The sequence below is a fragment of the Ranitomeya variabilis genome, chromosome 6 (genome assembly GCF_051348905.1).
Source record: "Ranitomeya variabilis isolate aRanVar5 chromosome 6, aRanVar5.hap1, whole genome shotgun sequence".
Classification (NCBI taxonomy): Eukaryota; Metazoa; Chordata; class Amphibia; order Anura; family Dendrobatidae; genus Ranitomeya; species Ranitomeya variabilis.
This window is the reverse complement of record NC_135237.1, coordinates 160,098,824-160,111,644: the sequence shown is the minus strand read 5'-3', so window position 1 is coordinate 160,111,644 and position 12,821 is coordinate 160,098,824. Positions and strand designations below refer to the sequence as shown.

At 45.1% G+C, this 12,821-nt stretch overlaps 1 long non-coding RNA gene across 1 annotated transcript in view; it reads right to left on the bottom strand.

Moving 5' to 3' along the window:
- Positions 1–3,123: 3,123 nt before the first annotated feature.
- LOC143783526 (uncharacterized) overlaps positions 3,124–12,821 on the bottom strand; it is a 147,210-nt gene continuing 137,512 nt past the window's right edge. Inside the window, exon 3 of the long non-coding RNA XR_013217233.1 lies at positions 3,124–3,414. This is a non-coding gene — a long non-coding RNA (uncharacterized LOC143783526). The remainder of the gene's footprint in view (positions 3,415–12,821) is intronic.

Below are 12,821 nucleotides of genomic sequence, written 5' to 3'. Positions count from 1 at the left end.
CCTATTCAGACTAGTTTTGATGTGCCAGTCAGTTTTCTGTTGTTTCAATGTTATGTTTCTGACTGAGCACTCCGCCCTTCACCATTTGGTGATTTTAATCACAGCAGGTTCCTACCTACCTAAAAGTATAGGCTTTGCTGAGAGAGGTGTCCAGATTCACCCAGACATTCAGACATCAGCCTAAGAGAGTTGTTCTCACTGGTTAGGGACCCATCAGTCTTTGAGGCCACCTTCAGGGTGGTTGATGGGCAAACATTATTTGGCCAAATTTTGTGCAAAGCATCTCAAATATTTTTTTCTAATATTCACTAGTCATTTTGCTACTCAAATTTCATATATTTCATATTGACATGCTTTAACATGATTGAGTGCAACCTTTTTCATATATTGTACATGTAAGTCCCTGCTTTTGGTGTGCACCTATTCAGACTAGTTTTGATGTGCCAGTCAGTTTTCAGTATTTTGCACCTGTCATGGGGTCTGCTGCCATCTATAAGGGCACCGCCTCACCAACACCGGAGCTCCTGCAACCCTCAACCTATTGTCTCCTTCCCCACCATCCTGCAGAATGTAAGCACGCAAGGGCAGGGTCCTCGCCCCTCTGTATCAGTCTGCAATTGTTAGTTTGCTTACTGTAAGTGATATCTGTAATTTGTATGTAACCCCTTCTTATGTACAGCACCATAGAATCAATGGTGCTATATACCGTAAATAAATAATAATAATTAGTACTGTGACCTGGCGTTGGTGAATAAGGCGACTGTTTTTGTCTATGATGCTTGACTTCTACATAATGTCCCAATTATTGTCCACTAATTATGTAATGTAAGTGTCTCGGCACTGCAGTCTACACAGTCCCTTAATTTGGCCCAGTCAGCTTACTCTCTTCCTATGAGCCTGTTAACATGCTCATGCTGGATTTGAGCGTTTCTGCCTCCTAAAGTGATTGCTTCTGGAAAGTGTATTCAGTGACCAGTGGATGCCTCAGAACTAGTGTTGAGCATTCCGATACCGCAAGTATCGGGTATCGGCCGATATTTGCTGTATCGGAATTCCGATACCGAGATCCGATACTTTTGTGGTATCAGGTATCGGTATCGAAACAACATTAATGTGTAAAATAAAGAATTAAAATAAAAAATATTGCTATACTCACCTCTCCGACGCAGCCTGGACCTCACCGAGGGAACCGGCAGCGTTCTTTGCTTAAAATGCGCGCTTTTCCTTCCTTCCGTGACATCACGGCTTCTGATTGGTCGCGTGCCGCCCATGTGGCCGCGACGCGACCAATCACAGCAAGCCGTGACGTAATTTTCAGGTCCTTCTAGGCATTCAGTATTTTAAAATTACGTTCCGGCTTTGTGATTGGTCGCGTCGCGGTCACATGGGCGACGCGACCAATCACAAGCCGTGACGTCACGGGGGGCAGGAAACGCGCGCATTTTTAAAATTACGTCGCGGCTTGTGATTGGTTGCGTGCCGCCCATGTGACCGCGACGCGACCAATCACAGCAAGCCGTGACGTAATTCAGGTCCTGAATGCAGAAATAGGCATCAGGACCTGAAATTACGTCACGGCTTGCTGTGATTGGTCGCGTCGCGGTCACATGGGCGGCACGCAACCAATCACAAGCCGTGACGTAATTTTAAAAATGCGCGCGTCTCCTGCCTCCCGTGACGTCACGGCTTGTGATTGGTCGTGTCGCCCATGTGACCGCGACGCGACCAATCACAAAGCCGGAACGTAATTTTAAAATACTGAATGCCTAGAAGGACCTGAAAATTACGTCACGGCTTGCTGTGATTGGTCGCGTCGCGGCCACATGGGCGGCACGCGACCAATCACAAGCCGTGACGTCTCGGAAGGAAGGAAAAGCGCGCATTTTAAGCAAAGAACGCTGCCGGTTCCCTCGGTGAGGTCCAGGCTGCGTCGGACAGGTGAGTATAGCAATATTTTTTATATTAATTCTTTATTTTACACATTAATATGGATCCCAGGGCCTGAAGGAGAGTTTCCTCTCCTTCAGACCCTGGGAACCATCAGGGATACCGTCCGATACTTGAGTCCCATTGACTTGTATTGGTATCGGGTATCGGTATCGGATTAGATCCGATACTTTGCCGGTATCGGACGATACTTTCCGATACCGATACTTTCAAGTATCGGACGGTATCGCTCAACACTACTCAGAACCTAAACCAACAACCGTCTGCAGGACATTCAATGACATACAATTTATTGAAAATGCTGTAATTTTGGAGGATAATGCAGCAGCTGTAATCTCTATATCTTCAGCTTTTCCAGTAAAGAAAGTCTCTTACTATTAACCTGGAAAATATTACTGTTTTATCTAGTAGCAGTGGCACTTAAAAGGTTGTCTAGTTTGGACATGTTCATATATCATATCATAACATGATAACATATGAGTTCTATGTTAATAACTAGAAATCCTCCATCCAGTATCCTCATAACTTTGGCAACATACAGTATCTCATGCTCTCAAGGACCTGTACTATCCTACATTACACACACAGGATCTCAATGATCACTGTATTTTGATAGTACCCTTATGGTGGCGCTGCAGGGAATTTAAATAATTCCTGATACGATTCACCATAGAGTACCACATTTTGCAATGGGTCCAGGAGGGAGGTCACTGTGTGATCATTTTATTCACAAAGGATCTTTCTAAAAAAAATAGCAATTTACTAAATCAAACAAATCCTTCAAAACAGATGAACAGATCTTCTGCCTGTGCAAATGTATGAAATGAAACAAAGAAAAGCACAAAGATATATCATATGTAAAACGTCTTGTGCACATTTAAATCAAATGGTGTGAGCCCACTAGCCATGTAAAGGCTACCCCATACTCTAACACTATAACCATCAAATTTTTGGAGCTTAGGTCTAAGAAAAGTACTCAGGATAGGAGATTAGGTAGGGATCAGCTTTATTTCAATATTGTATGCAGTTTTCATACATTTTGCACTTTGTGAACTAAAGGAATGCCAACTACAAATAGTTTTATTTAAAACAATAGTAAAAGCAAGGAATCATTTTAATAATTAATTCTTATGTATAATTACATATCGACAACGAAGCAAGTGTGGCCTTCATGTGGTGTCAGTACTGTCAGTACATTAATTGATTTTCCGTGCCAATATGACTCTGCTAACCACCTTCATAGAAAAGCCCTTCGGACAGCATTAAGCTTAATCTCTCAAATTAAGGAGCAGGGCCATGAAATAAGATGTTGCTTGCAAATACTCCATGATTCCAGGCAGAACCACACTGTAAAACAAAGGCTAGCAAGCTCCCTCGAGTGATGCACCTATCTTGGGTTAGATTCCCTCTGATGTTTTTGAATCATATTATCAATGGCTGGAGGGAGATGAAGCAGCAGTTTGCCTTCTAGAGAACAAAGAAGAAAAGAGAGTTCAGAAAATGCTCATACATCTAATCTACTCTTCACACTGTTCTTTTTACTCTCAGAAAGCAAGTACAGTATATTCATTTTTGTTTCCTGTGATTTGTTCATTTAGTCCTCTGGTGGCTACTAGATAACATAAGAAGCAAAATTCCTTTGCATGTTTGTTTTGTACATACAGCGCTTGGAATGTTGGAATATATTCTTTGACTTGGATTACTATACATTTACAATATGATTGTACATTAACCCTATCTCTATACTATCACCAATCCAATCTTTATATAAAAGATGAATGTATATTTACACACATATGTAAACATGTTAATTTAGAAAGGATACATTAGCTAAAAACCATAATCCGATGGCCTTAATATCACTTGTAGGCAACGCCAGGTCAAGGCAATTTGATGCCCTATTGAATTAGCAAAGTTATGTCTCATCTCCCCTACCCTATCCTCCCTTAAATAAATCTTCAAACCATGAAATTAATACAAAGTGATAGTGAGTGGATCTTTGGAAGAGCTGGATACACCATTGATAGCATTTAGTTGTCAATATGGGTGGGTGTCACATTTATAAATGAACTAACTGGACTGATGTCTATAGGCTGCCACTAGGAATTTCGGGGCCCCACACTGGCAACATTTTTTGGGCCCCCTTGAGACTCCACCCAGGCTCCACCCTAGCCCCGCCTCAACCCCTCGAACCTTCCATAGTCCCACCTCCCTCTTTTGGAAAAACTCCACTTCTGCATCACATCCTTATTGATCACACATTAACAGTTCCCATCACCAGATCACATACATAGCCAGCAGCTTTTGTTTAGGCCAAAAGATTTTTTTAATCTGCCACCACGACAAGGTGAACCTTTGTTAAAATATCCAATACAATTTTATGTATATTTTTATTTATTTTTTGATTTTTAAAATGACCAATAATATTGCATACAAGTAACAAATACCACCACTCTATGACTAGATCACATATTACCACCACAGTGACTGAATAATACCACATACAGGGAATAAATATCGCCACACCATGACCAAACAACATATTACCACCACATGGAGATCAATAACACCACTAACAAGGAACAAATACTACCACGCCACCATGCTGCCCTATTGGGTTATTGTGCTGATATTGTGCTCCAGCCAGGAGTTGACAATTTACAATTTTAATTCTTTGTTCTAATAGCGTGGTCCTTAAACCATGCCAGTTTTAAGCATTGGATAGGGCTTAGAACAGTATTTCTTCCTAAAAGTTTGATCAGTAACTGGTGGATGAGTGACAGGTGTAGGCCTGATGCTCTGAGTGCTGTGCCAAATTAAGGCAACACAAATGAAGGAGACCCAACTTGGAAAGCAAATATTTCCATAAATTTTGGAAGGATACCACAAAAAAGTGGCATCAATTTCTATTTTTTTAATCACTTATATGGTGCCAATAATTCCACATCGCTTTACAGATATCAGTGGCACGGTCCCTATTGGGATTCACAATCTAAATTTTCTATCAGTATGTCTTTGTAGTGTGGGAAAAAAAATAAGTACTGAGAGGAAACCCTCACAAACTCGGGAAGAACATACAAACTCTTTGCAGATGAAGTTCTTGGTGAGGTTGGAATCCAGGACTCCAGTGCTGCAAGGCTGCTAATGTTTTTTTGTTGATGACTAGTGTTGAGCGATACCGTCCGATACTTGAAAGTATCGGTATCGGAAAGTATCGGCCGATACCGGCAAAGTATCGGATCCAATCCGATACCGATACCCGATACCAATACAAGTCAATGGGACTCATGTATCGGACGGTATTCCTGATGGTTCCCAGGGTCTGAAGGAGAGAAAACTCTCCTTCAGGCCCTGGGAACCATATTAATGTGTAAAAGAAAGAATTAAAATAAAAAATATTGCTATACTCACCTCTCCGACGCAGCCTGCACCTTACCGAGGGAAGCGGCAGCGTTCTTTGTTTAAAATTCGCGCTTTTCTTTCCTTTACTGAAGTCCCGGCTTGTGATTGGTCGCGTGCCGACCATGTGGCCGGGACGCAACCAATCACAGCAAGCCGTGACGTAATTTCAGGTCCTTCAGGATTTTAAAATTACGTTCCGGCGTTGTGATTGGTTGCGTCGCAGTCACATGGGCAACGCAACCAATCACAGCAAGCCGTGACGTAATTTCAGGTCCTTAAGGATTTTAAAATTACGTCCCGGCTTTGTGATTGGTTGCGTCGCAGTCACATGGGAGACGCAACCAATCACAAGCCGTGACGTCACGGGAGGCTGGACACGCGCGCATTTTAAAATGAGCGCGTGTCCAGCCTCCCGTGACATCCCGGCTTGTGATTGGTTGCCTCGCGGTCAACCAATCACAAGCCGGGAGGCTGGACACGCGCGCATTTTAAAATGAGCGCGTGTCCAGCCTCCCGTGACGTCCCGGCTTGTGATTGGTTGCCTCGCGGTCAACCAATCACAAGCCGGGAGGCTGGACACGCGCGCATTTTAAATTGCTGGTTTCGAATTTCCCTCTCAATCTCTGTTCTTTCTCCGTCGGATTATTACCGGCCCCTCTGCTGTAGCGGCGGTCGCTGTGTATACCGGTGGGGGCAGCTCTACCCCGCTGATAATACCGGGTCCTGTCCTTCCAGCTGTCTGCCCCCAAACACGGCCTCCCGTGACGTCCCGGCTTGTGATTGGTTGCGTCGCGGTCAACCAATCACAAGCCCGGAGGCTGGACACGCGCGCATTTTAAAATTTTTAAAATGCGCGCGTGTCCAGCCTCCCGGCTTGTGATTGGTTGATCGCGACGCAACCAATCACAAGCCGGGACGTCACGGGAGGCTGGACACGCGCCCATTTTAAAATGCGCGCGTGTCCAGCCTCCCGTGACGTCACGGCTTGTGATTGGTTGCGTCTCCCATGTGACTGCGACGCAACCAATCACAAAGCCGGGACGTAATTTTAAAATCCTTAAGGACCTGAAATTACGTCACGGCTTGCTGTGATTGGTTGCGTTGCCCATGTGACTGCGACGCAACCAATCACAACGCCGGAACGTAATTTTAAAATCCTGAAGGACCTGAAATTACGTCACGGCTTGCTGTGATTGGTTGCGTCCCGGCCACATGGTCGGCACGCGACCAATCACAAGCCGGGACTTCAGTAAAGGAAAGAAAAGCGCGAATTTTAAACAAAGAACGCTGCCGCTTCCCTCGGTAAGGTGCAGGCTGCATCGGAGAGGTGAGTATAGCAATATTTTTTATTTTAATTCTTTCTTTTACACATTTTTACATTAATGTTGTTTCGATACCGATACCCGATACCACAAAAATATCGGATCTCGGTATCGGAATTCCGATACAGCAAGTATCGGCCGATACCCGATACTTGCAGTATCGGAATGCTCAACACTATTGATGACTCAACATTCTTGGGGTTGGAAGCCTATTAGTGATGAGCGAATGTGCTCGCCACTACTCGTTACTCGCCCGAGTACCACTACGCTTGGTGTACTTGGCGAGCACCGAGCATTTCCGGGATTATTCGGCGGTAACTGGTGTCTCCACCCAGCATTTTTGGCGGACTTTAGAGACCCAATCACGCTGCAGGGATTGTCTGCCAGGCCATGAAATGCAGCAGCCATCTTTGTTGTGGTCATGCAGTGATTGGCTTGGCCACACAGCATCATCTCGAGTATAAGAGACCTGGTGCCGCCCTGCTCGCTTCATTCTGCTCCGGATTCAGCGAGAGTAGGGAGAACTGCTGCTGAGATAGGGTCAGAATCGTGTTTTTTATAGTTAGTGTAGGTCTGCAACTGTTAAATCCATAACTCCTGAGAAACCAACAGTCCTTTTTAGGGCTAATTCGTGGGTCCCGATATTGCAGCGCTAGGTAGGCAGGGCACGGCATATCCACATCAGTGCAAGGCCTGCAGGCACTGTATGTGTGTACATAGCTTCCACTGCATCTCTCCCAAAGCTCCATAACTGTCTGCTGCTGCAGCTTCTTTACTATATACCTAGTTGCAATTTTTTTTCCCAAAAAATTAATCCCCCCCAAAAAAATATACAGTTTGTTTTGTCAGACAGAGGTCTGTTTAAAAGTCATAGTTTTTCAGGCATATGTAGCATAGTTGTGTGTGCTAGCCTTGTTCTACAATTTTTTTGTGTGTGTTTTAAATTCACCAAGAAAGGCCTCATATATCTGCGTGCTTCAAGATTGGGCATTTTAGGCCATTTTGCCACTGTTTTTGCTGTCTGTTACTCTAGTTATATACAGCACTATTTGGCATTTAAAAAAAGCAGGCCACATTTGCCAGTGTGGTATTTCTCTGACGGCCCTCATATATCTGCGTGCTCCAAGTTTGGGCATTGTAGGCCGGTGGACCACTTTTTTTTGCTGTCTGTTACTCTAATTATATACAGCACTATGTAGCATAAAAAAATATAAAACAGCCACATATTTGCCAGTGTGGTATTCCCGTGACAGCCCTCATATATCTGCGTGCTCCAAGTTTGGGCTTTGTAGGCTGGTGGACCACTTTTTTTGCTGTCTGTTACTCTACTTATATACAGCACTATTTTGCATAAATTAACTTCACAAAAAAGCCCCCCAAAATTGAATACAGTCTGTTATGTCAAGCTGAGGCCTGCCTGGTGTTTGGGTTTGAAAAATCGTAGATTTGCAGGCATACTGATCAGATATTATTTCTCTTCTAATAAATATATTTGTGTTGAGCATTTGAAATAGTGCAGTAGTCCATTTAAAATGGGCAAGGCAAGGGGCAAGGGACAGGGAAGTGGACGTGATGATGATGGTGCATGCAGAGGACGAGGTGAAAGTGGGCAACAACAAAGACCCACGGTCAAATCTGAGTAGCCGTGAGTGTGGCCCGGATATTTCTCACCCTGATCCCCCTTCCTCCCACCATGCTGAGTGCCCTGAGACAACTGATCCCACACTTGGATACTCTGAAGAGCTGTTCAGTTTTGCATTTCAAGATTCAGAACTCTCGGCAGGTCAACTTGAAGTGAGGACAGATGAGATCGCATGTAAAGATGCCCGAAGCTTTGACCAGCCCGGGCACACGAAGGCGAGGATGGGAAAGCGTCAGAAGAGGTGGATGATGATGAGACACAATTGCCAGAAAGTCAGGAGGAGGAGCAAGATGCGGATGTGGAAGACGAGGTGGTGAATGACTATGTGACTGACCCAACCTGGCAGGAGGACATGCAGAGCAAGGGCAGCAGCACACATGGGGAAGGAGGCATTTCACCCCAACAGGTAGGAAGAAGCAGTGTGGTGGCCACAGACAGAAGGCATGCATCCGTTCCCCTTAACACCAACATGAGGGAAGTAGCCATTCCAACTGTTAGATCTTCCCAAGTCTGGTTATTTTTTAAATACTCTGCCAATAACCCCAAAGAGGCCATTTGCAGCACCTGCCATGCCCGCATCAGCAGGGGTAGCAAAACAACTAGCCTGACCACCACCAGCATGAACCCCAGGCTCCAGGACCACTGTCTGCAGGTCACACCACTGCTTCTTCTACTGTTTTGTATAGAAGCCAATCCTCAGTACACTGTGCATGTGAAGATGCATCTAGCCCTGCACCTGTTGTGGCCCACAGTCAAGCAGCACCATCATCAAGCCCGTCCAAGTCCTTGTCGCAGCACAGCCTTCAGTTGTCTATAACCCAGTCTTTGGAACGCAAGCAGAAATACCCAACCAATGTCCAACAGATCACAGTCCTAAATTCTAATATTTCTCTTCTGCTTGCGCTAGAAATGCTGCCTTTTAGTCTCGTTGAGACTAAAGCTTTCTGCAACCTGATGGCGGCGGCTGTCCCAAGGTGCTCGGTCCCCAGTCGCCACTATTTCTCCCGGTGTGCCGTACCGGCATTACACCAGCATGTGTTCCACAACATTACTCGTGCCCTCAACAATTCTTTTACAGGGAAAGTCCACCTAACCACGGACACATGGACAAGTGCTTGCGGGCAGGGATGGTACATCTCACTGATGGCACACTGGGTTAACATAGTGGAAGTTGGGACCCAGTCGGACCTTGGGATGGAACACATCCTCCCCATGCCGAGGATTGCTGGCCCTACGTCAGTCAGGGTTGCCCCACAGTCTACAGCTCCTGCATGTCTTCCTCCTCCTCCTCTTCATCCTCCATCTCTGAAATCAACACATCAGTCAGAAGCTGGAGGCACTGCAGCCCTGCCTCAGCCAAGCGGCAACAGGCTGTGCTGAAGCTAATCTGCATAAGTGACAAACAATGCAGAAGAGTTGTGGACAGCACTGAAAGAGCAGGCAGATGTTTGGATGACACCACTGAACCTACAGCCAGGCATGGTCGTGTGTGACAATGGCCGTAACCTGGTGGCGGCTCTGAGGCAAGGTGAGCTCACACACGTACCTTGCTTTGCCCATGTGCTTGACCTCGTGGTTCAATGTTTTCTGAAAAGCTACCTGGAGCTGCCAGATCTGTTAGTGAAAGTATGCTGTCTGCTCATTTTAGAAAGTCAGGTACAGCTTCAGCTGCCCTTGCCGTGCTTCAGCAGCGTTTGCAGCTTCCAGCTCACCGGCTGGTGTGTGATGTCCCCATGCGCTGGAACTCTACACTGCATATGATGGAAAGGATTTGTGAGCAGAAGAGGGCAGTTGTTGACTACCAACATCAACAAGGCCGTCGATTTTCAGTTCAGACTCCACAAGTAAGACCTCAGGAGTGGACATGGATGTCCGACATATGTACCATCCTCCAAAACTTTGAGGACTGCACCAAGATGGTGAGTGGTGATGACGCCATAATTAGTGTCACCATCCCACTACTCAGCATTCTGAAAACCTCTCTGCTCACAATTAAAGAGGATGCATTGCAGGGAGAGCACTAGGACATGGAGCTAGGAACCATACAGGGGGATTACACTCAGCCCAGCCTCATGTCTTCTCAACGTGGATTGGTAGGCAATGAGGAGGAGGAGGAGGAGGAGAAAGAACAGGAGCTACTTTCATGCGCTATAGATGGTACTACAAACACATCTGTGAAACCGTCTGTTCAGCGGTGATGGCCTGAGGACAGGGAGGAGGAGGAGGAGGATGAGGAGGACAACATGGTCAGTTGTCCTGTTGGTGAGGACACGGAAGTTTTGACTGTTAGCAGTCTGGCATGCATGACTGACTTTATATTGCGCTGCGTTTCACGTGACTCTCGCATTATAAAAATTTTGGGTGACACTCATTACTGGTTGGTGACACTTTTAGACTCCATTACAAGGAGAGCATTCAATCTCTTCTACCAGAGGCAGGGAGGTGCACTAAAATTTTGCAGTACTAGAGGGCCCTTGTAGCGGAATTACTAAAAAAATTCCCATGTGAGAATGCTGGCAGCAGACGTCAGAGTTTGTTGTACAACCAAGGAGTCCAAGTGAGAGAGACAGAAGTACAATCCAGCTCAGGCAGGGGAACAATGGCAAAGTTCTGGGACAGTTTTCTCAGACCCTCCCATCATGACGGCACAGAAGCAAGGGGTGCTGTCACAAGAAGTGCAATGTTTGGGAAGATGGTGAGGGAGCACCTTGCATTTCGTACAAACATCCTCCGTGATTCCTCTGTGCCTTTTAATTATTGGGTATCCAATCTGGACATGTGGCATGAACTGGCTCTCTACGCATTGGAGTTCCTGGCCTGCCCTGCTGCTAGCGTTCTGTCAGAGCGGGTTTTTAGTGCTGCTGGTGGAATTATAACAGGTAAGCGCATCCGCCTGTCAACTGAAAAGGCTGACAGGCTGACTCTTATAAAAATGAACAAGGGCTGGATTGGTAAAGACTTCTATACACCACCAAATGAAAACAGCGACACATAACCTCACACACATTCTCTCTTTTGGGGAGGTGTATTCTCATGCACCTCTTCACAACCACACATGGGTATACGCTTCCAGATTTGGTCTGTTTGTTGTTATTCTCCTCCTTATCCTCATCCTCATCATCCAGAACCACTAGATGACCAGGGTGAATTTGCTCTGTACTGTTATAGTCCGGTGCATTTTGGGGAAGGGGGCTGTGATGGCACTCTTTTATTTAGTAAAAAAAGGACCCCACATTGGGGAATTGGGCATTACATTACATTGGGCCTACTTCTTAACTCTGTCTCCTGCAATGTGTCCCTTACCTGCCACTAGATCACCTGGGTGAACGTGCTCTGTACGGTGAATTTTGGGCAAAGGGGCTGTGATGGCACTATTTTATTTAGTAAAAACAGGACCCCACATTGGGGAATTGAGCATTACATTACATTGGGCCTACTTCTTAACTCTGTCTCCTGCAATGTCTCTTCTTTACCTGCCACTAGATCACCAGAGTGAACGTGCTCTGTATGGTGAATTTTGGGCAAGGGGCTGTGATGGCACTATTTTATTTAGTAAAAACACGAACCCACATTGGGGAATTGGGCATTACATTACATTGGGCCTACTTCTTAACTCTGTCCCCTGCAATGTGTCCTTTAACTGCCTCTAGATCACCAGGGTGAACCTGCTCTGTACGGTGAATTTTGGGCAAGGGGGCTATGATGGCACTATTTTATTTATTAAAAACAGGACCCCACATTGGGGAATTGTTTGTCAGCTCATGCCCTCCATTACAAGTCTCAGAGACCCACACCCCTACATTGGGCCTACTTCTTAACTCTGTTTCCTGCAATATCTCTTCCTTATCTCCGATGACATGACCTGGGTGAACGTGTTGTGTACATTTATAGGCCACAGAATTTTGAGCAAGGGGGGCTGTGATGGCAATAATATATTTTTAAAAAAGGTTACCCCCATTGGTGAAACCACATCCTTGTTGGCAAACACTTCATAACATTTGTGTACCTTAAAGAGCTCACTTGAAAAGCTCCTTTTTGTGTTGCCTGGTTGCTCACATTGGACACAATACTTCATATAAATTTGATAAAGCAATGCTGTCGGTTTGGCTCAGTAGTTCATTACAAATATTTCTTTGTCGACTATATTAGTTTCTCTCATTGAGAGCGATAACTTTGGCTGCCTAAAATGTACAAATGACGAATATGCAAATGGCGATTTAGAATCCAGATTAAAATACTGAATACCGAATGCATTCAGACAATCACATACAGTTAGGTCCATATATATTTGGACAGAGACAACATTTTTCTAATTTTGGTTATAGACATTACCACAATGAATTTTAAACAAAACAATTCAGATGCAGTTGAAGTTCAGACTTTCAGCTTTCATTTGAGGGTATCCACATTAAAATCAGATGAAGGGTTTAAGAGTTTCAGCTCCTTAACATGTGCGACCCTGTTTTTAAAGGGACCAAAAGTAATTGGACAATTGACTCCAAGGCTAT